Source organism: Vulpes vulpes, chromosome 5 (assembly GCF_048418805.1).
Source record: "Vulpes vulpes isolate BD-2025 chromosome 5, VulVul3, whole genome shotgun sequence".
Lineage (NCBI taxonomy): Eukaryota > Metazoa > Chordata > Mammalia > Carnivora > Canidae > Vulpes > Vulpes vulpes.
Genome location: NC_132784.1, coordinates 93,367,179 through 93,386,708, shown reverse-complemented (window position 1 = coordinate 93,386,708; position 19,530 = coordinate 93,367,179). Strand labels below are relative to the sequence as shown.

At 50.8% G+C, this 19,530-nt stretch overlaps 1 long non-coding RNA gene across 2 annotated transcripts; it reads right to left on the bottom strand.

The window, feature by feature from the left end:
- Positions 1 to 5,742: 5,742 nt before the first annotated feature.
- Positions 5,743 to 19,526, bottom strand: LOC112914373 (uncharacterized). Of its 2 annotated transcripts, XR_003233853.2 has the most exons (4): positions 19,407 to 19,526; positions 19,176 to 19,296; positions 18,328 to 18,444; positions 5,743 to 5,947 (listed from the first exon to the last, which is right to left on the bottom strand). It is a non-coding gene; the product is annotated as an uncharacterized lncRNA (long non-coding RNA). The 2 variants fall into 2 exon arrangements; XR_012001772.1 differs by lacking the exons at positions 5,743 to 5,947; positions 19,407 to 19,526 and adding an exon at positions 17,040 to 17,174 and having other exon boundaries at positions 19,176 to 19,299.
- Between the last annotated feature and the right edge of the window lie 4 nt (positions 19,527 to 19,530).

Sequence of the window (19,530 nt, the reverse complement as noted above, 5' to 3'; positions counted from 1 at the left end):
AAAAGTGTGTTTTTAGTAGTTTAAGTACACAAAACTGATTGGACTTTAATGTTTCTTCGGCCTCTCATAGGAAAAAACCCCTTTCATCCAGTGGTTACAAACTGGGCTCCTAGTTTAGGACATATGTTTCAATGAAGAAATACTCGTTTGGACAGGAAAACTGATTTGAAACACTTGTCAGTGGCCGATTTGCAGGGATATGAAATCAGCCTAGTTTTCTGCCTTTGGTCTTTCAAGTTTAATACCAAAGAGGAAGCCACCAAACCATCCACTGGGCCATTATCAGGGCAGAACCCACGAGCCTCAACGGAACTGTCTCAGTGGCGCAGTGAGGCGTCCCGTGTTCTCAGGATCCTGGAAGCCTCACCTCTTTGGACAGCCCCATCAGGAGAGCCTTTTACAGAGGAAGAGCATCTTGGCAACTGAACCCCAGAGATAATCTACAGTGACAAGATAGATGCCTCCCTCCTCCCCCGCAAATTCTCTTCAGCCTTGGAGAAGAAAGACCCAATCTCAACAGAGAGTGAGGAGGCCTTTAAAAACAAAAAATTTTTTTGGTTTATGTAAGTTCAGTAACGGTCAGGCTATAAATCCTGACATTCTGGTCAGGAGCCTGTCATCTTACAACAATCTCTTCCATCAGATTTTAAAGAACATCCCTTGTGCTTCTTGTATAGATAAGATAATTCTCAGAAGTTGAAAGTTCCGCCTGTCATGTTATCTTGCTCAAGGAGCTAGAACGGGTCATTTTGGCTTTAGTAGAATTTTTACTTTTCTCCACTCAGTGACCATCACTGAGTTCTGTTAAAGTACATGACACATGCTTCCTCTTCATTAGGCATTTTGGACAAGTGTCAGCGTTCAAGGTCGTGAGAACTGGATTTTTGTTCCCTCTTATGCGTGTGGTATTAAGAAAACTTAGCTGTAAACTAGGATTGCCCTCGCAGCTTTCTTGTGCAGTGAGAGCACTAGCTTGGCCACAGAGAGGCACACAAGGCAAGATTCTCAACAGGAAGGCATTCGACGGTGAAGGAATAAGGAATCCTGTCTCTTGAGGCCCTTTGCTCTACTCACTTGATGGTCTGTCAAGAAGACTTTCAAAAGAGATTTCTTTGCTTGAGTGGGGTTGTCTTCTGTTTTCAACATTAAATTCTTTTTTTTTAATGTAAATTCAATTTGCCAACGTGTAGTATAACACCCAGTGCTCATCAAATCACGTTCAACATAAAGTCCTTTTTTTTTTTTCAAGATTGTATCTATTTATTCATGAGGGACACAGAGAGAGAGAGAGAGAGAGAGAGAGAGAGAGAGGCACAGGCAGAGGGAGAAGCAGGCTCTTCGCAGGGAGCCTGATGCCAGACTCATCCATCCCAGGACCCTGGGATCACGATCTGAGATGAAGGCAGACTCTCAACCACTGAGCCACCCAGGCGTCCCTGCAATTCGATATACTTTGGCCGCCCAGAGGAAAGTGCTTTCAGCCAGTGATCTCAAGATATGAGCTTGGGACTCACAGCTGCAGCATCAGCTGAGAACTTGTTCAAAATGCAGAGAATCTCTGGTACCATCCCAGATCTACTGAAGCAGAGACCCTGGGGGTGGGGCCCAACAGGATGGCTTTCACAAGCCTTCCAGTTGATTCTGGAGCTCACAGACATTTGAGAACCACTGGTGGATCAACTCATCATGCCAAAGGATTAGTAGAAGCAAATCTTTGCCGTTTTCTCCTTAATGGCAAAGGCAACTTGGCCTACGTGATGATACTAAAACAGACCAGTTATTGCATCCTTCTGGGATTTGGCCCATCAGCACCAATGAAATCCTATATCTGCATTCTTATTTGCCTTTCCTGGAAATAATTGCCTTCATTCTTGGATGCTTCATCTCTCTGTAAGAGTCACCAAGATGCAACTGACTGTTTTCCCTTCCATGAATGCCACTGTCACAGACCTCCTTTGGCACCTCTGCTTTTTGTCCTGTGACTTAAGGATGCTGCCTGCTATTGGACTCCAGACCTTGGTTTTGAGGATTTTTTTCATTCTCTTCCTGGAAAGACAGTTGAACCCTGCAAATGTCTTTGGCAAACCACAGATGGTCATGTTCAAGAACAGAGCGATGAGAATATACGTGGTGACATCTTTTAATAATGTCCATCTCACCCTGGGAAACTCATTTTGGCTGTCCACGTCTACTTCTTCTGACATGTGTTCATAATGACAATGACTCCTGGTTCTGAGCGTTTGCGTGCGAGGAACCATCTTGAACATTTACAATGCCTTCTCTCCTTGAGTCCTTGGGACAGTCCACTAAGGTAATACCACTATCCCTAATTTACAGAGGAAGGAACGGACATCTCAACATGCTTGAACCATGTACCTCAGATCCCCATAGCCCAACGACACTTTGCAACCTTTTTATTAACTAAGGTCAATGCTGATCAATTGTATTTTGGTTCCCTTCACTGGCTTTCCAGAATATCCAGCCTCTAGTAGAAGCATCAAGGAGCAGATAAAAAGAGAGACACATGGAAAATCAGGGCCCTGGGCTTGAATTCTCGTCCTCCACTAACGAACCAGCTGGGCCCTCGTTTGGCAAGACACTTCGCCTCCCTGGTCTCTGTCTCGGACTGCTCTCTGTCAGTTGGAGTTGGAGTGAGGATCCTAAGTGAAACTGCCTTAGGAGGCCTCCCTGTAGTATTTCCACCCCAGGGGGAATGACAAGTTAGTAATGCTTCGGTAGCAGAAGCCAGAGCAGCCCCAGCCAGGAACTATAAAGCCTTCATTCTTGTGGCCGAGCGAAGTTACATTTCTCTGTGTTTTCTCTGGAGGGTGGGATGATGGTGCAATCTGCGTGAACAAGGGGATGAGAGGAAGGGCTGGGAACCAACCAGCCTACTTGTCCCAGCCGTTCCTGGTGCCTCATCCTCTGTGTCTCCTCAATGCCTTGCTTCAGGCTCTATCTGTTTATTTGTATTTGTCCTACAAAGTAGCTGGCAAACAACAGGCTTTTCATGTACATTTTGGTATTTGTGGATGGAGCCAGACAGGGGCTGTGTTGGAATGCCCAAACATTTGGGAAGGGCACAGGCCAGGTCGGCCTCGGAACAGCATTCTCCCAGGGCGTCAGGTCCCCGTCATAAGGTGGTGGTGGTTGGGGGGATAGGGGTGGACACCAGAGGTACCCAATTCCCTCCATGAAACGGTTCACATGGGAGTTCCGCATAGGAGCCAGGACCACACTAATGGGGCTGGGAGTAGTGTGAGGCCCCCTCAGCCCTGCATCTCTCAGCCCCTCATCTGCAGTAGGTCCCCATAGAGGAGGGAGTGCTGGGTGGTGGGGAAGCCTGGAACTGACATCCACACCCAGGTGGACAGGCTCCAAGTGCCAGCCTTGTACGCACCCAGGGGGGCCTGGGGGGGCTGATGTGAGTAGAGAGTGAACCTTTAAGGTGGAACAGGGAGACTAGTCCCACTCTCAGGGGAGGGGGGGTGCGTTCTGCCTCTGGCTGCCTCCCTCCACCCCTGCAATGGCAGAGGTGTTCTAAGGCACTCGGTGTTTCTCGATTGTGGCCCTGGCAAGTGTCCCAGAGAGAAGCAGCAGGAGACCCAGTGTTTGTGTGTTTTGGAGGGCAGGAGGCTGGAAGGGGGGCTTCTCACCTCTCTGCCACCCCTCCCTCTACTCTGGTAGCCAACGGATGCTGGGATGCCCGCATCTCCAGGGTCCTCCATCCCCCCAGGCTAACTACATGCCTCTTTGCGAAAGGAAGCAGTTTCTCAGCTGGGCTGGGAACGCCCAGGCCCTGGTGCCCCGTCGTCATGGGTGTCATGGGAGGGACAAGAAGGAAGCAGCTGCCCGGTCCTCCGAGCCTCCCCCCTGCCCACCCCTGCCATGCCCAGGGGTGCTGGCCCCGGAGCTCCATGCAGGATCCTCTCCCCGGGCCCACAGAGGCCTCTGTCCCAACCTGCCACTGGGCATGGCTGTGACAGGGCTCCTCGTGGGAGAGCCAAGCAGGGGATGAGATTAGGTGGTGGCCGTGGGTCGGAGAGTCCCTGAGGAAGGGAGTTGTTTATCCCTGGCCCCTCAGCTGCTGCTGAGGAGTGAGAGGGAGTGTGGCTGGCCCACCCCTGCTGTGTCCAGCTGCTGGAGATGGCTGGCTGCTTCCAGCTTGGCTGGGGGGGGGGGGGGGGGGGCGGGGGAGGCAGGGGAGGTTGGCGGAGGGCCCGGGCCAGGACTGCAGGATCTTCCTCCCCCGGGGCCTCCCTCTGCGGCCTAGTCCCTGGGAGGCAGTGGTAGAAACACTGTGCCACGTGGGACCGTAGGTGAGGGGGCCTCGGAGGGAGCAGCCAGGGGAGCAGGAAGCAGCTGGGCTACTGCTTCCCCAGAAAGGTTACTCATGAAGCCTGTTCCAGGATGTGAGGGTTCTGGGCACCTTTCCTCCCCGCCCCGGCTCCTCCGGAGAGAGGGAGGGGGCAGGGGACAGGGATGGGCAGCCCTCGCCACTGCTCAGCCCTCTCTGCAATCCTCCACTGGGGAGCCTGGGGAGCTTGGGGAGCCTGGGGGTCCGGGGCTGGAGACCATTCCCTGGCCTCTTCTGATGTCAGGGCTACCCCCCAGGTTCTAGGTGCCTCTCCCCCTCCCAATTCTCTATTACCAAAATGCAAAATCCGGGAGCTTGGGAGCAATCAGGCCACTGTTTGTTCCTTCTCAACCACGTTCGGACTAAGCTGGACAGAGGCAGAGAAAAGGAACAGGGGACCCAGCAGAGACCTTGAGGCCCTCGAGGGCAGGAAATCTCTCAAATCTTTTTTTTTTTTAATTGAGATCATTGTAAATTCACATGCGGTTAAAAGAAATAATACAGAGAGATTACTTATACACTTTGCTAAATGGTAACTTCTAGCAAAACTTAGTGTCATGTCACTACCTAGCATGTTGACTCGGGATACAGTCCACCAACCCTGTGCAGATGGCCCATTTCACTTACCCGCTGGCATGTGTGTGCAAGTGCATGTGCATATGTGTGTGTGTGCGGGCTTAGTTTCCTACAGTTGTGTTGCCTACATACACCCAAGCCATCGCAATCCAGATTCCAAACAACTACCACACCACAGGGAACAGGATCCCTCATGTGGTCCTGTCACCCCGTTCCCCACTGCCCATCCCTGATCCTTGGCAACCACTCTGCTGTGTTCCATTTCTAAAGTTTTATCCCGAAGATGTCATATGAAAGGAATCATATAGCAGATAACTTGTGGGCTTGGCCTACTCTGGGCACAAAATCCCTGAAGTTCCGCTCCAGCTGTGGCGTGTGTCAATAGTTCATTCTTTCCTAGTGCTGAGTCGTAATCTGCGGTGTGTTAATCCCAGGATTTGCTCAGCCATTCACCTGTCGAAGGACATTTACGTTGCTTCCAGTTTGGGGGCTGTTACAGATAAGGCTGCTTTGGACACAAACGTCCAGCTTTTATGTAAACATCGAGTGGTTTTCTATCAAGCGACAGCATCGTGTGGGCACATGGTGGATCCTCAGTCAGTGTTCCTTGGTAAGGACTGAGGGCAAACCGCACTTCTCTCCAGGTATGGAGGAGAACACCAGAATGATCGGGCATGATAATGGTGACCTCCAACAACCAGCCAACAGTCAGAGCACCTCTGCAGAAAGGACTGATCAGAAGATGAACGGTCGTCATTAGCATCGAGCTGTTGGGACGACAGGAGGGAAACACAAGGTAGGGCTCCGTTGACAGGGGGAGAGAATGAGACCAGGTGACAAAGAGCATATGACAGGGTGCACCGATTCACATGGAAGTCACAGAGATGCCCAGGCAGCACTAAGGGTGAAGAGAAGGGGGCTTTGGAAGCAGACCCGATTCGAACCCTGCCAGCACCACATTTTCTGTGTGGTCTGGCCAAGGTACTTAACTTCTCTGAGACTCCACTTCCTAATCTGCAAAAGAAACATAAATATTTTTCTCATAAGAAATGAATAAAACAGGGGATCCCTGGTTGGCTCAGTGGTTTGGTGCCTGCCTTTGGCCCAGGGTGCAATCCTGGAGTCCCAGGATCGAATCCCATGTCGAGCTCCCCGCATGGAGCCTGCTTCTCCCTCTGCCTGTGTCTCTGCCTTTCTCTCTCTCTCTCTCTCTCTCTCTCATAAGTAAATAAATAAATCTTAAAAAAAAAACATTAAAAAAAGAAATGAATAAAATAGTATATACAGACTTCTTGACTCCAAGTGACCCTCCCGAATAAAGGTCAGTTTCCTTCCTCTCTCCCCTCCCAAAGGGGAAGTAGGGGCAACAGACATCGAAGTTGGGCTAATCAGGAAAGACTTCAGAAATCTGGTGTAAAGGAAGCCCATAGAGGCACAAGAGTGACAGAAGGGGGGTGGGGTGTTGAGCAAAGGTGGGGCACTTGGATTCAGCAGTGCCCTGGATTAGATGCAGGCCGCCTGTCTCTGCTTCTGTGGCCCTGGCATTGCCTCAACGCAAAGCAGGACCCGGCCAACGGGGCTCTGCCCCAAGCAGTCACCCGTTCCACCACCACTTGGCTCGACATGCCATGTTGCTTGTTTCTGCTTATGAGGTGTGCTTCTCCTTACTACACTGGGGCCTGAGATGGACAGTGGTTGCCCTTCTGTGGAACAGCAACAGGGTTGTGCTGGGGAAGAGCCTTTCCCTGCCAAGTGCAAGTGAACTGTCCACCAACCCACCCCTCCTTTCCAATTCCAAACCGCAAAGCAGCCAAAGTCCTTGATGCCTCCATAGCCTTCCAGAAACTGCTTGCCCCTGCATGGCCCTCCTCCCAACCAAGAGCCTTTGATCTGACAAAGATGCTTAACCTTTTGATCCCATCATGGGACTGTCCCTAGCCCTTGGCCACTGGCAAGGAAGAAACACTACCCTTCTTACTTGTTCCCATTCTTGTTGCTTTTGAACTGGGATTAGCTCCATTTGGGTCTCTCCTCTGGAAGAGAAGGAGATTGCAGACTCTTGACACCCTGTTTCTTGTCCTTATCTACCTGTCCTGCCTCTGGTACCTCAGTGGCATGGCTGAGAAGAGCTCTTGGCCTTTGAAGCCAGTCTCTAGGGTGGCAGGGGACAAGAGAACACTGTTTTCCCAAATGCCTCCTTCACCCTGCCCTCTCTGCTAGTGCTCTCTCCTGTCTCCCTCTGGGTTTCAGAGGGCTGGTCTCCTCAAGTGTGTGTGGTGGGAGACAGTGGTCATAGGGGAGACAGGAGAGGGTACAGACAGAGCTTTCCTTGGGTGTATCCCCCATCCCATTTAGGCCCTCCATGCTACTCCAGTGGTCACAGAAAGCATCTTGTTTTGTTTCAAACTTCTTCTTTCACTGGATTTATTAATACTTCTTGGCAAACCCATACCTCCAGAGTGATCTTTAAAAACATAAATTAGATCATGTCACTCCTCTGCTTGACTCTTTGTAGTGTCTTCCTGCTGTACAAAAGTCAAATTCTTATCATCTGGTTTCTGCTCATTTCCCCACCCCATCTCTGCCTCCTTCTCTTGCTCTGGCTTTCTTTCCATTCCTGGCACTTGCCTGCAGCAGGGCTTTTGCACTTACTGTTCCATTTTTCTAGTGCTTTCCTCTCAGATCTTCCTGGGGTGAGCTCCTCCTCAGTTTTCAGGATCTAGCCAAATGTCACCTCCTCAAAAGGTCCTTTCTTTCTTTCTTTCTTTCTTTCTTTCTTTCTTTCTTTCTTTCTTTCTTTCTTCTTTCTTTCTTTCTTTCTTTCTTTTTTTCTTTCTTTCTTTCTTTTTTCTTTCTTCTTTCTCTTTCTTTCTTTCTTTCTTTCTTTCTTTTTTTTTTTTTGAAAGGCAACTTTTTTTTTAATTATTATTATTCATGAGAGACACAGAGAGAGAGAGACAGAGAGACAGACAGAGGGAGAAGCAGGCTCCACTCAGGGAGCCCGATGTGGGACTCCATCCCAGGACTCCAGAATCACGCCCTGGGCCGAAGGCAGGCGCCCAACCGCTGAGCCACCCAGGGATCCCTGGGTCCTTTCTTTCTTGATCTCCGCCCCCGAAACCTCCCCACTGGCCCTCTAACTCATTATTTTGTTTTCCTTCCTTCATAGCCATCTGAAATTATTTAGCTTTGAATCTGTGTATTTCCCCTGCTAGAATGTACACTCTAAGACATGAGGACGTTGCCTGTCCTGTCACCCGTGTGTCACCTGTCACCAGTTGCATTGGAAAAAGCCAGAACACTGTATATTAACTGCACATTCCCAAACAAGTCTCTTTATCTCTTTGCATTTAATTTTCCTCAGATGTTAAACAGAAGAGCTGCCGTGAGGATGAGAAAATCACATGAAAGCACAAAATAGATATGGAATAAGCACTGGTTTAAAAATAAATCCACATGGTTATCCAAAGGCAGTAAAATAGCCCCTAGGTGCTGGTGCACACTAATCTATTCTCCACTCCTTTCATCAACTTTATCATCCTTTTTATTTAAGGAGGGTGACACACAAGGCAACTCTAATGCAACAAACAGAAAACCACCATCTGTGGGCCACATCCAGACCACCTCTGGGTTTTGTATGGCCCACGAGTGATGAAGCATTTTTACATTTTTACATGGTTGAAAAAAATAGATTATTCCATGACATATGAAAATTGCATGAAATTCAAATTTCAGTGTCCATAAATAAAGTTGTACTAGAACAGAGACATGCCCACTCGTGTGTGAGCCGTCTGTGGCTGCTTTCGTGCTAGCAAGGGCAGAGTTCGGTAGTGTGATCCCCAGAAGATTTATTATTTGGTCTTTTATAGAAAAAGCGTGTGGACCCTCGGCTGATGGTAAAAAGTGAAAGGGCTTGTCTAAGAGGCTGTTTGGCAGTCAGGAGGACAGCATGGCCTCTGGGGACCACTCCTCTTTCAGGGTCCTCTGCCTGCATGCTTCAGGAAGGCCTGCTTCACCCCTGGCCAGAGAAACGGAGGGGAGCTGCACACCTGCTAAGCCTTTGAGGGGAGAGGCCCCAGAGCAGTGCCCCACAGGAGCCCCCCACCCTGTTGCAGTTCAGCTAACCTCCCCTCCCCTTAGCTTTTTCCTGGAAGGTGGGAGGTAGGGTGGTTGCAGTGGCTTGACCTCAGGCACAGCAAACTGTCAAAGACAAAGGCGAGGAGCCCTCGGCACCCTTTCTCCTGGGAAGCTTGTCCTGGTCCATACAGCAGGCTCCGTGGTCTGCGAGAGCCCCGTAGATTCTTAGAACAAAAACAGGAGAGCTAGCTGCTTCTAGGAAGTGGCAAGTCTGCCCCTAATGACAGGTCTCTTTCTCCAGGGAGCTTATAATCACCTTGGGAGGCTCTCCCTCCGGTGCAGGAGGAGCTGTGTGGCCCTGGGGGTGGGGTGTGAGTTCCCCAGGCTGCAGGGGGAAGGGGAAGAATCAAAATGCAAATGCACAGGCTCAGGCCCTGAAGCAGCTGGGTGCTGGGGTGGGCAGGCAGCAGAGGGCGGGCAAAGGCGGGCAAGGGCTCGGTGCAGAAGCGGGCTGCTGCCCTGCATCGCTGCCTCGTCCTCTTCCCAGTGCCCCTCCATCTCTCTGGGAAGTCTGGAAGGCTGCATGGAGCCCCTGCCCACTGCCCTGTGCCCTCTAAGGAAGAAAAGGCCCATCCTACCAAGACTTCTCTGGGAGTAGAGCCAGAGCCAGAGCCAGAGCCGGAGCCGGAGCACGTATCCTGCCTCCCCTTGCTCCGGTCCCAGCGCCTTCCACCCCCTTAAATGGCCTTCCTTAGAAGTAGACGTGGTCAGAGGGCTAGGGGCTGGGGCCAGGCTCCAACTGTGTAGCCCTAGCGAGTCACCTGCTACCTCTCCAAGTTCATAATACCCTCTTTTAAAAAATATATTTTATTTATTTATTCATGAGAGACACACAGAGAGAAGCAGAGACACAGGCAGAGGGAGAAGCAGGCTCTATGCAGGGAGCCCGACATGGGACTCGACCCCGGGACTCCAAAATCATGCCCTGGGCTGAAGGCAGGCAATAAACCACCGAGCCACCCAGGGATCCCCAATACCCTCTTTTAATAATACCTGTCTCCCAAGGTCATTGTGAGGGCCAAAGGACGCACTGAGCACAAAAACCATAAAGCCCGGGAGGGAACATTCATGGAAGTGAGCTACCATCTTTGTGTCTACCCCTTACATGGACAGAGTCAGCCTACAGGCCCAAAGTGGCCGAGAGACATAGAAATAACCAAGGCACAGCATGTCCCGGAGCAGAGGAGGAGGAGGGCTGGGGGCTCAGACACTATACAATCTAGGAGATGTGAGTGACGGGAGGGAAGGCTGTCCCAGAGCTGGGGGGCCCTGGGGATGCTATCAACGGCTCACATCCAGGCAGCCCCCTGCGTGTGGTCTGATCTCAGCATCTCTGATAGGGCCCGGCCTTCCGGTGCCAGCCCTGGCAGTTAGCTGGAGATAGCCGTCTGCTTCCTGCCCAGGCTAGAGTAACAGCTCCTCTGGTCCCTGGCCCTCTTCTGCTCTTACCTGCTCTAGGCAGGGAGGGAGGAAGAGAGGTTTTGGAAGAGTGGATTTCAGGTGGCACCTGCCACTCCCCTCTTTTTATTCTTGGAAGGTGTTGGTGAATTTCTAGAAACCCCCACGTGACCCCTGGGGAGCTTAGCACAAATTGGGTAGGCTGTGGGTTCTAGTCCAGCTCTGCTACTCTGTAGCCACATTAGCCTTGGTAAGTCACCCCTTCAGTGCAATGTCCTCATCCCATAAATGCAGAACGGATACACTTGCTGTCTGGTGCTGAGAAAGGTCAGGAGCACATGGGAGGAGTCTGTGCAAGGGTTTTGAAAACAGTGACAGTTACATGCAAGGGACTCCTATTTTCATGGAATAGGGAACAGGGACAGACACACAGACTGGCAAGGCGGGGGGTACAGAACCTGGCAGTGGCACTGAGATGGGGGCAGGAGGCAGGGGATGGGGGTGGGGAAGGAGACCAGGGCAGTGATTATTTACTGCTCTGTGTCAGGCACTAAGCTAAGAGCTCTGTAGTTCTCACCCACCCCTGTGGGATGGGCACTACCATCCCCATTTTGCAAGGGGCCACCTCGGCTCAGCAAGGTTAAATCATTTGCCCCAGGTTTACCGCTAGTGAGGGCACAGTTAGCCAGCAAGCCCAAGTCTGTCTAACTCCAGAGTCCATGATCTTTGTACCCACCAAGCCTCTAGAGAGCCTATGCTGGGTATGGGTGTGAGATTAAAAATACGAGAAGGAGGACAGGAGTGACCTGAAACGGAGGAGGGGTGAGAAGTATTCCTCAGAGCCTGGCACGGAGCCCGGTCCACTGAAGATGCCAGGGCTACTGCCAGCCCATACAGCACCTTCATGCAACATAGGGGAAGGGTGATGCAGCCATAAGCTTTGCCTCCTTGTGCCTGGGGAGTGTACAACAGGTACCACTGTACATGGCAGCCCTGGGAGGGACTCTGAAATTAATTAGAGGAAAGAAAAACTAAGGGCGCCTGGCTGGCTCACTCAGTAGAGCATGTGACTCTTGGTCTCGGGACCGTGAGTTCAAGCCCCATGTTGGGCATGGAGCCTGCTAAGAAAAGAAAGGAAGGAAAGAAAAATCAAACAAAATCTAGAATATAGATTCTATGGCTTGTTCTCAATACCTTTTCTGGACTTAGAGCCCAGCAGAAGGCCCTTCCTACCAATTCCTTCTGTTTCCTGGGGCTCCAGAGTCTGGGGACTGGTGGCCCTGCCCAGAACTAGGCTCAGGCCTGTGCCTCTCTTTCCCGTAGGCCTGGGGATGGATTGTGCAAAAGTGGCACCATACCCTGAGGCAAGAGGTTAGTTCACAATCTAGTTATTAATTACTCAGTTGCTTATTATCTTGAGCATTGCATCAGGACCGTGAGAATGGCTTTATAGCCACTTAAATTAGTATCAGCTCCCCTCACCCCGCAGACACGCACACAGATCCAGGTACAGTAGGAAATCCTGCCAAAAGTCACTCCAGCCCAAGCCTATTCCCCACAACTCCTGGGACAGTCAGGTCATTCCTCCAAGAGGCAAAGCTGCCCAGGCCACAGGATTCCTCCCCACCAGATCTCCAGGATGGGGCCTGCCTCGGGTTACCTCACTCATCCCTCATCCCTTCGCTATATTGCTCTGGATTCAGCTTGAGGGGACCTTTAGGGAAGGACGTTAGGACTTCATACCTTACCTCAGATGCCTAGGAAGTCCCTCCTCTAGTCTGACCTCCCCTCTTGCTGCAGTTCTAGGGTTTCCCCTCATTTGGCTCTCCTCGCCTCTGTGTTAGAGCCCTTGATCGTGGGTATGGCTGAGCTGTCTTCCTTGTATTCTCACCTTGCAGTCCAGAGAGTCAGCCCCAAGGGAGAAGGGAACGAGGCCTTCCCTGGAGCTCCTTCCCCTGCACCCTCCTGCCCCTTGCTTGACCTCTCTGTTTTCCCCACTCTGAGCTGGAGTCACAGGCGGCAACCAAATCCCCTTTGAGCTCCTTGGCCTCCCGGTCTGGGCTCTGCCCGGGCCTGTGGAGCTCCTGCACTAACATACCACCTGAGCAGAGCTGCAGAGCCATAGGCCAGAGCCGATCCCTGGCTTCTGCCGCCAAGTGGGGAGTCAGGGCCCTAAGCACCCCCAAATGCCAGGCCTCGCGCTCTCACTTGCTTCTGCTCTGCCACCTCGGGCGAGTTACTTGACCTCAGTTTCTCCATCTGTAAAAGGAAGTAGGCACCAGCTTACCTTGGAGGTACCTGTGAGAATCAAACCCCATGTCTGTGAAAGTGCTTTGTAAGCTGTTAAGTATAGCACAGAACCAAGTAATTATCATTCCCTGTCACCAGCATGCTGGCCCCAAAACCCCAGCTCAGAACTTGTCAGCTCTGCCTGGCTTCCCTGGATTTAGCTCACTGAACTCTAGGATCATTTTGACCCCTGGAGTTGGTGTGTAAGCTGGAGGTTCTTGTGCTTTGCTCATAGGTGGCCGAATCACATCTTTGCAGCATTTTCTCTTTCCCTAGAAGACTGTACCGTGTACGAGGGCAGAGAGCTAGCCTCATCTGTTCTTTCCCACCCTAGCAGGGCATCAGGGGTAGGATGCTGCACGTAAGGCAGGATGAACAAATGGCACTGAGATTCTCTCTTACTTAGGCAACAGCCTGCATTCTTACCAACGAGCTTTGAGCTTTCTGCATAAAAATTGAGACTCCCAGGTTAAGTGACTTGCTTTGCAGGCATCAAGTTACTACATCCTTGGGGTGCTGGGTGGCTCAGTTGGTTAAGCATCTGCCTTGGGCTCAAGATCCCCCAGCCTCCCTGCTCAGCGGGGAGTCTGCTTCTCCCTCTTTGGCTCCCCCTGCTTGTGTTCTTTCTGTTAATTAATTAATTAATTAATTAATGAAAAATAAAATTAAAGGGGGATGCCCGGGTGGCTCACTGGTTGAGCATCTGCCTTTGGATCAGGTCATGATCCTGGAGTCCTGGGATTGAGTCCCACTTGGGCTCCCCACAGGGAGCCTGCTTCTCCCTCTGCCTATGTCTCTACCTCTCTCTCTGTGCCTCTCATGAATAAATAAATAACATCTTTAAAAATAATAAAAATTAAAAAATAATTAAATTAAATTAAAGGGGTGCCTGGGTGGTTCAGTCAGTTAAGCATCTGCCTTTGGCTCAGGTCATGATCCTGGAGTCTCCTCTCCTTTTCCCTCCGCTCCTTCCCCTGCTCACGTTCTCTCTCTCTCTCTCTCTCAAATAAATAAATAAATAAATAAATAAATAAATAAATAAATAAAATTATTTTTAAAAAATAACTTTTTTTAAAAGCCACAAATTTTTACATCCTAGCACAAAGCCTGACTTGTAACTGTTATTTAATAAATGCTTGTTGAATGAGAGATGAATGACTGGATACCTGGTGAGGGGTCTTGGAGAGCCCACGCTTCCGCTGACCTCATATGCAACCTCTCAGAGACCTCGTATTCAACCTCTCAGAGAGCAGCTGGTGGGAGAGCTCAGGGTGGGCGGGAGCCAGGAGCCAGGGTCCTGCGGGTTGTCCCTCCTCTTCTCCAACCCCACCTGGTAGTTGGCACCTCAGGCGGTCTGAGCTCCCCGACTAGAATCCCTGGCATTCACAGCAACCTAATCACCTTGTTGCTCCGGGCGTTTTAGAACCCAGCCCAGGTAACAAGTCTCTTTCCCAGTTAGGCCCCTACAGGGAAATTGTCTGGTTCACTTCTGAAACTCGTCTGGGGAAGGAGACAGCATTACCTTTCTTACCTCTGCCTCACTGCCCCGGAGGAGTCGCATCGGGCCTCTAACCCCCACCCAAACCCCGTCCTGACCAGCCTGTTGGGTTTTCTCAAACTGAGCCTTCCCTGCTCTAGTTCTAGGCTTCTTGACTCCAATACTCTGCTGATGCCTCTAAAATAAGAGGAGGCTAAGGGACTCAGGTCTGGCCTTTGAGAGGAGAGTGGATGGGTTTCACTGGCTCTCAGAGCTGGGGCGGGCTACTGTGCTTACCCAGGCTCACCCCTTACCTTTCACCTTTCAGGTGAAAGCCCTGCAATGTCCCCACCACACTTAACCTGCTTAAAGCTGCTTGGAACCTGCTCCTTCAGTCAACTTGTCTGTGATCTGGCTCCTGTGACTCCTTCCTTGCTCTAGGTCGGCCCTTCCTTTTTCTTTGACACTGACTTTGCTGAAGTCTACAGAAAAGCCAACACGTTGGCAAGGCACCTTGAGGGGTTCCACATTACTCCACCTCTGCACTCCCAGCTCAGCTGGATCTCTCTGCTTTGAAGGCAGTTTTGGTTTCTCCCCTGGTTCCCCAAGGGGCCCAAGTAGGCTGGAGGGAGAACTCAGAAGGAAGTTTAAAACCAGGGGAAAGTTCTTTTCTTGGAAGGGTTTCTGGTTTTCAAGTTCAGAGGGAGTTTCCTGAAGGAAACCCTTGAAGTTTGGTGGTGGTTTTAAAACCTTCCTTGTGTGGGGCGCCTCTCAAAGTGGACCGTCCCCTGTTGTGTAATGGGGGGCTGCATTTGCCAGGAATTACAAGGCTCCACCTTCTAGCAATGGCAGTCTCAGGGGAGCATGAGTGACCTCAGGAACTAGAAGCTGATGTTATTCCCAAGCTTGAGGTCTGAGAGGGAAGATGTGGTTGTCCACTTCTTTTTTCGGTGGGTTCAATTTGTGCCCACAAAATTTTTGTTTGTGGTGGAACTACAGCCCAGGTGTGTGGGTATAATCCCTCCAGTTCTTTCTTCATTTTTCTCAAATTCTGCTCCATCTCATTTCTTCACCCAAACCTCTCTCTCAGGTAAGGAGGCCCTGGGGCTGGTTTTCCTGTTTAGGTCCCTGGTGGTTTCTCATCCCTCCTTCTTTCTCCTTCCTTCATCTTATTTTATTCTTTTCCTTTTAAAAAATGATGTTTATTGAGTGTTTCTATTTACAAAAGCAATGCCGGATCCATATAGGGAACTTGGAGATACAGAAGTTTCCCTATGGGGCATTCCCCAGATCAAAATCACCCTTCCCAATGATAGAAAACCAGTATTCACTTTTTGGTTTTTAATTTATGTTTTAAAAAATATTTTATTTATTTATTTGACACACAGAGAGAGAGAGAGAGAGAGCAGAAGCAGGGGGAGCAGCAGGCAGAGGCAGAGGGAGGCAGAGGGAGAGGGAGAAGCAGGCTCCCTGCTGAGCAGGGATCTCTGAGGAGATGCAGGACTCAATCCCAGGACCCTGAGATCATGACTGAGCTAAAGGCAGATGCTTAAAGAACTGAGCCACCCAGGCGCCCCTAACCTGCAGATTTTATTCAGGTTCTGCCAGTTTTTCCACTAAGGTCTCTTTTCTAACCCAAGATCCAATCCGAGATGCTCATTGCATTAGTATATATCTAATTTTTAAAAAAGATTTTATTTATTTATTCATGAGAGACACACAGAGAGAGGCAGAGACAGGCAGATGGAGACGCAGGCTCCCTGCAAGGAGCTCAATTCAGGACTCAGTTCCAGGACCCCAGGATCACGTCCTGGGCTGAAGGCAGTCACTCAACCGCTGAGCCACCCAGGCATCCCTGTATATACCTAATTTAAAAAAAAAGTATATCCCACTGTGCGTACTATTTTGTAGTCCGATATGTTCATTGGTAATATATCATCAGTATTTCCCCATCAATTAAAATTCTTCTATGTGGGGACACCTGGCTGGCTCAGTTGATAGAGTGTGTGGCTCTTGGCTTCGGGATTGTGAGTTCGAGCCCCATGTTGGATGTGGAGATTACCTAAAAATAAAATCTTTAAGGGCACCTGGGTGGTTCAGTCGGTTAAGCACCTGCCTTAGGCTCAGGTCATGATCCCAGAGTCCTGGGATGAGCCCTGAAACCTTGTCTGGCTTCCTGCTCAGCGGGGAGCCTGCTTCTCTCTCTCCTGCCCCTTCCCCTGCTAGTACTCTCTCTCTTTCGAATAAATAAAATCTTTTTTTTTTAGATTTTATTTATTTATTCATATGAGAGAGAGAGAGAGAGAGGCAGAGACACAGGCAGAGGGAGAAGCAGGCTCCATGCAGGGAGCCCGACGCAGGACTCAATCCCAGGACACCAGGATCACGCCCTGGGCCAAAGGCAGGCGCTGAACTGCCGAGCCACCCAGGGATCCCCTAAATAAAATCTTAAAAAAATAAAAATGAAATTCTTCTATGTTATCACCATTATTAATGATGGGATAATGTTCCACTATAGGGATTTGCCACAATTTGCTTCGCCAATGGCCTATTATGCTGCCGGTTAAGTTATATTCTAGTTTTTCACCCTTGTGAAGAATGATGAGATGAACACCTTATACATACTTCTGATACATATATCTCTGATTATTTTGCCACAAGAAAAATCTCGTAAGTGGAATTACCATGTCCAAGGGACCCATCCCTCCCCCTTCCCAGTTCACAGCCTGGATGTGGCCTTGCTGGTGGCTTTTATGCTTAAACAGACCGCTCACCCCTCATCCAGAGGCAGGCAGGGGAAGAAGCGAAGAGGCCCTTAAGGGACCAGTCATTGGATGGTGGAGATGGCAGGAGGAGATGGGAACATCAAAGGGGAGCCAGATCCTTCTTGCCTTCTGAGCCCTCCTCCAGGCTAACCAGCCCCAGTTGGGTATCTTATCTCTGTAGGAAGAGGATAATGCTTGTTCTGAGCCCAGGGATAATGGGAAGGGGCTGTAGGTGGGGGCTGGAGCAGAAGCTACTAATGCACTTTTGCCAGCATCTTTGGTTTCTCCAATATCCAGCCAGACTATTAGCCGTTCCCCAAGGATGGCCTTGCTCCTCACGTCATCCCCCATTTCCTATAAATGGGAAGTGGCTAGGGAGCAGGCTGTGTGTGTGTGTGTGTGTGTGTGTGCATGCACACGTGTGTCTATAGTGAGGGCAGAGAGGAAGGAAAGGGACATAGTGGTTTTCCTCTATTTTTTTTAAAGGTTTATTTATTTATTCATGAGAGACAGAGAGAGAGACAGAGAGAGAGAGAGGCAGAGACACAGGCAGAGGGAGAAGCAGGCTCCATGCAGGGAGCCTGATGCGGGACTCGATCCTGGGACTCCAGGATCACGCCCTGGACAGAAGGCAGGCGCTAAACCGCTGAGCCACCCAGGGATCCCGTGGTTTTCCTCTAGTAGACTTAATGGGGAACTGAGGTCTACAGAAGCCACTACTTGTGCAGAAGGACCAGCATTGTGACAAGTAGTAAGGGTGTCAGGACTTTCTCTAAGATTCTGAAGTCACTGGTGAGCCTCTGCCTTGTTTCTGGCACCCAGAGACTAAGGGTATGCATGGGTGGGGAGGAGTCATTGGACTAAGGGATTGTCTCAGTTTCTTTCTTTTTTTTTTTTTTTTTAAGATTTTATTTATTTGAGAGAGAAAGAGAGCACAGAGGGAGAGGGAGAGGGAGAAGCAGGCTCCCTGCTGAGCACAGACTGATGATGTAGGACTCCATCCCGGGACCCTGGGATCATGACATGGGCAGAAGGCAGATACATAATCAACTAAGCTACCCATGCACCCCTCTCAGTTTCTTTATCCAAAACTGTACCCGTGTCTTGAGTTGTCATAGGGAAGGAATGAGCTAAGACACGGACAGCGTGTAGAGCAGTGGCTGGCACAATCAGTCATAGTTACTTATTGTTACCATGACACGGCTACACCAGTTGAGAAAGGAGGAAGCATCTTCATAACAGACAGCCCTGCAGCACCCTATGCTGGGCAGGCAGTCTCTGGAGAGGGCTTCCACCTGGCTTGGTGAAGAAGGGGCACCTGCACTTACCTGTTCAGGTGAGCAGACTGCAGAATAGGGTCCAGGAGCTCATACTTCGCTGTCTGCTCCTGGCTCTGACCCCTCCTCCTGCTTTCCCAGGTCACAAGGCATCAGGCATGTCAGCTCCTGGCAAGAAGTCAAGGGGGCAGGGAGGGTTGCTACTCCTCTGAGGCAGGAGGGTCCCTCCTGCTCCCAGTGCTCTCTCCCAAGCCTGGAAAATGCCATCATCTACCCTTTCCCGCTCTAATTTTCCAGCTGACCTGGAATTCCTTCTGACTCCTGCCCTCCTTTCTGGGGCAGAGGGGACACCTGCTCAGGGACCCAGGACCGTACCTGTGGGCTACACAATGGGTATGCCAAAGGCTTGGGAAAGCCATTGGGGCTCTAGAGGGTCACCTGTTGCAGGAGTGAGGGCTGAGACAGTTTTCAAGTTAAACTTGTTTTGTGACTCAGAAAGTTCTCAACTTTTCTCTGCTCTCTCCTGCACCCTCTGGCCCACAGCTACCAGGGCTCCAATGTTCCTGTCTCCCTTCTCTACTTCCCTTTCTTCTTGGCCTCCCAGCTCGGGTGCCCTTAGAGACGACCTGCCCAACTCCTTCCAGCAGCCTAGGATGCGGATGCGGCTTGCTTCATGTCATGCCTGGTGGGTCCCGGTGCCCCAGCGCCCAGTCCAGGTCCAGACCCAAGGATGTCCTCCCCTTCAAAGGCATCTTCCTGAGATGTTGTGGTATTCAAGTCAAGAATGCACATACACTGGATTTCTCTCCACCCAAATAAAGCCCCTTGAGGGAAAAAAGACCCCGCTGGGCCTCCCCCATCCCAAGGGCAGCCTGGGCCTCCAGTTCTCCTTCTCCCACCTGCATTGTTCCACTTTTGTCAGAGGCATTCTGGAGACACCGATCTGCTGGGACTGTGCTCAACGGCTGACAAAGGAGCGTTTCACTGGCAGCGCATCACTCCCTCTTCCCGACACACACCCTTAAGGAGACAAAAAAGCTGAAATTCGGCTTTTAACTTCAGAGAGAGGGACGGAGTTAGCTGCAAGGAAGCTCCTTCTGTTGCAGGAGAGCAAGCGGCGGGAGGAGTACCTGGGGGAGAACGCGACGGCTCCCTTCCCGGGCTGGTCCCGGCTGGGCGGGGCTCGGCTCAGCCCGGACCGGGACAGGCCGGCGGCCAGATCTGCACGTGCTGGTCCCGGTCGCGGACTGGCTC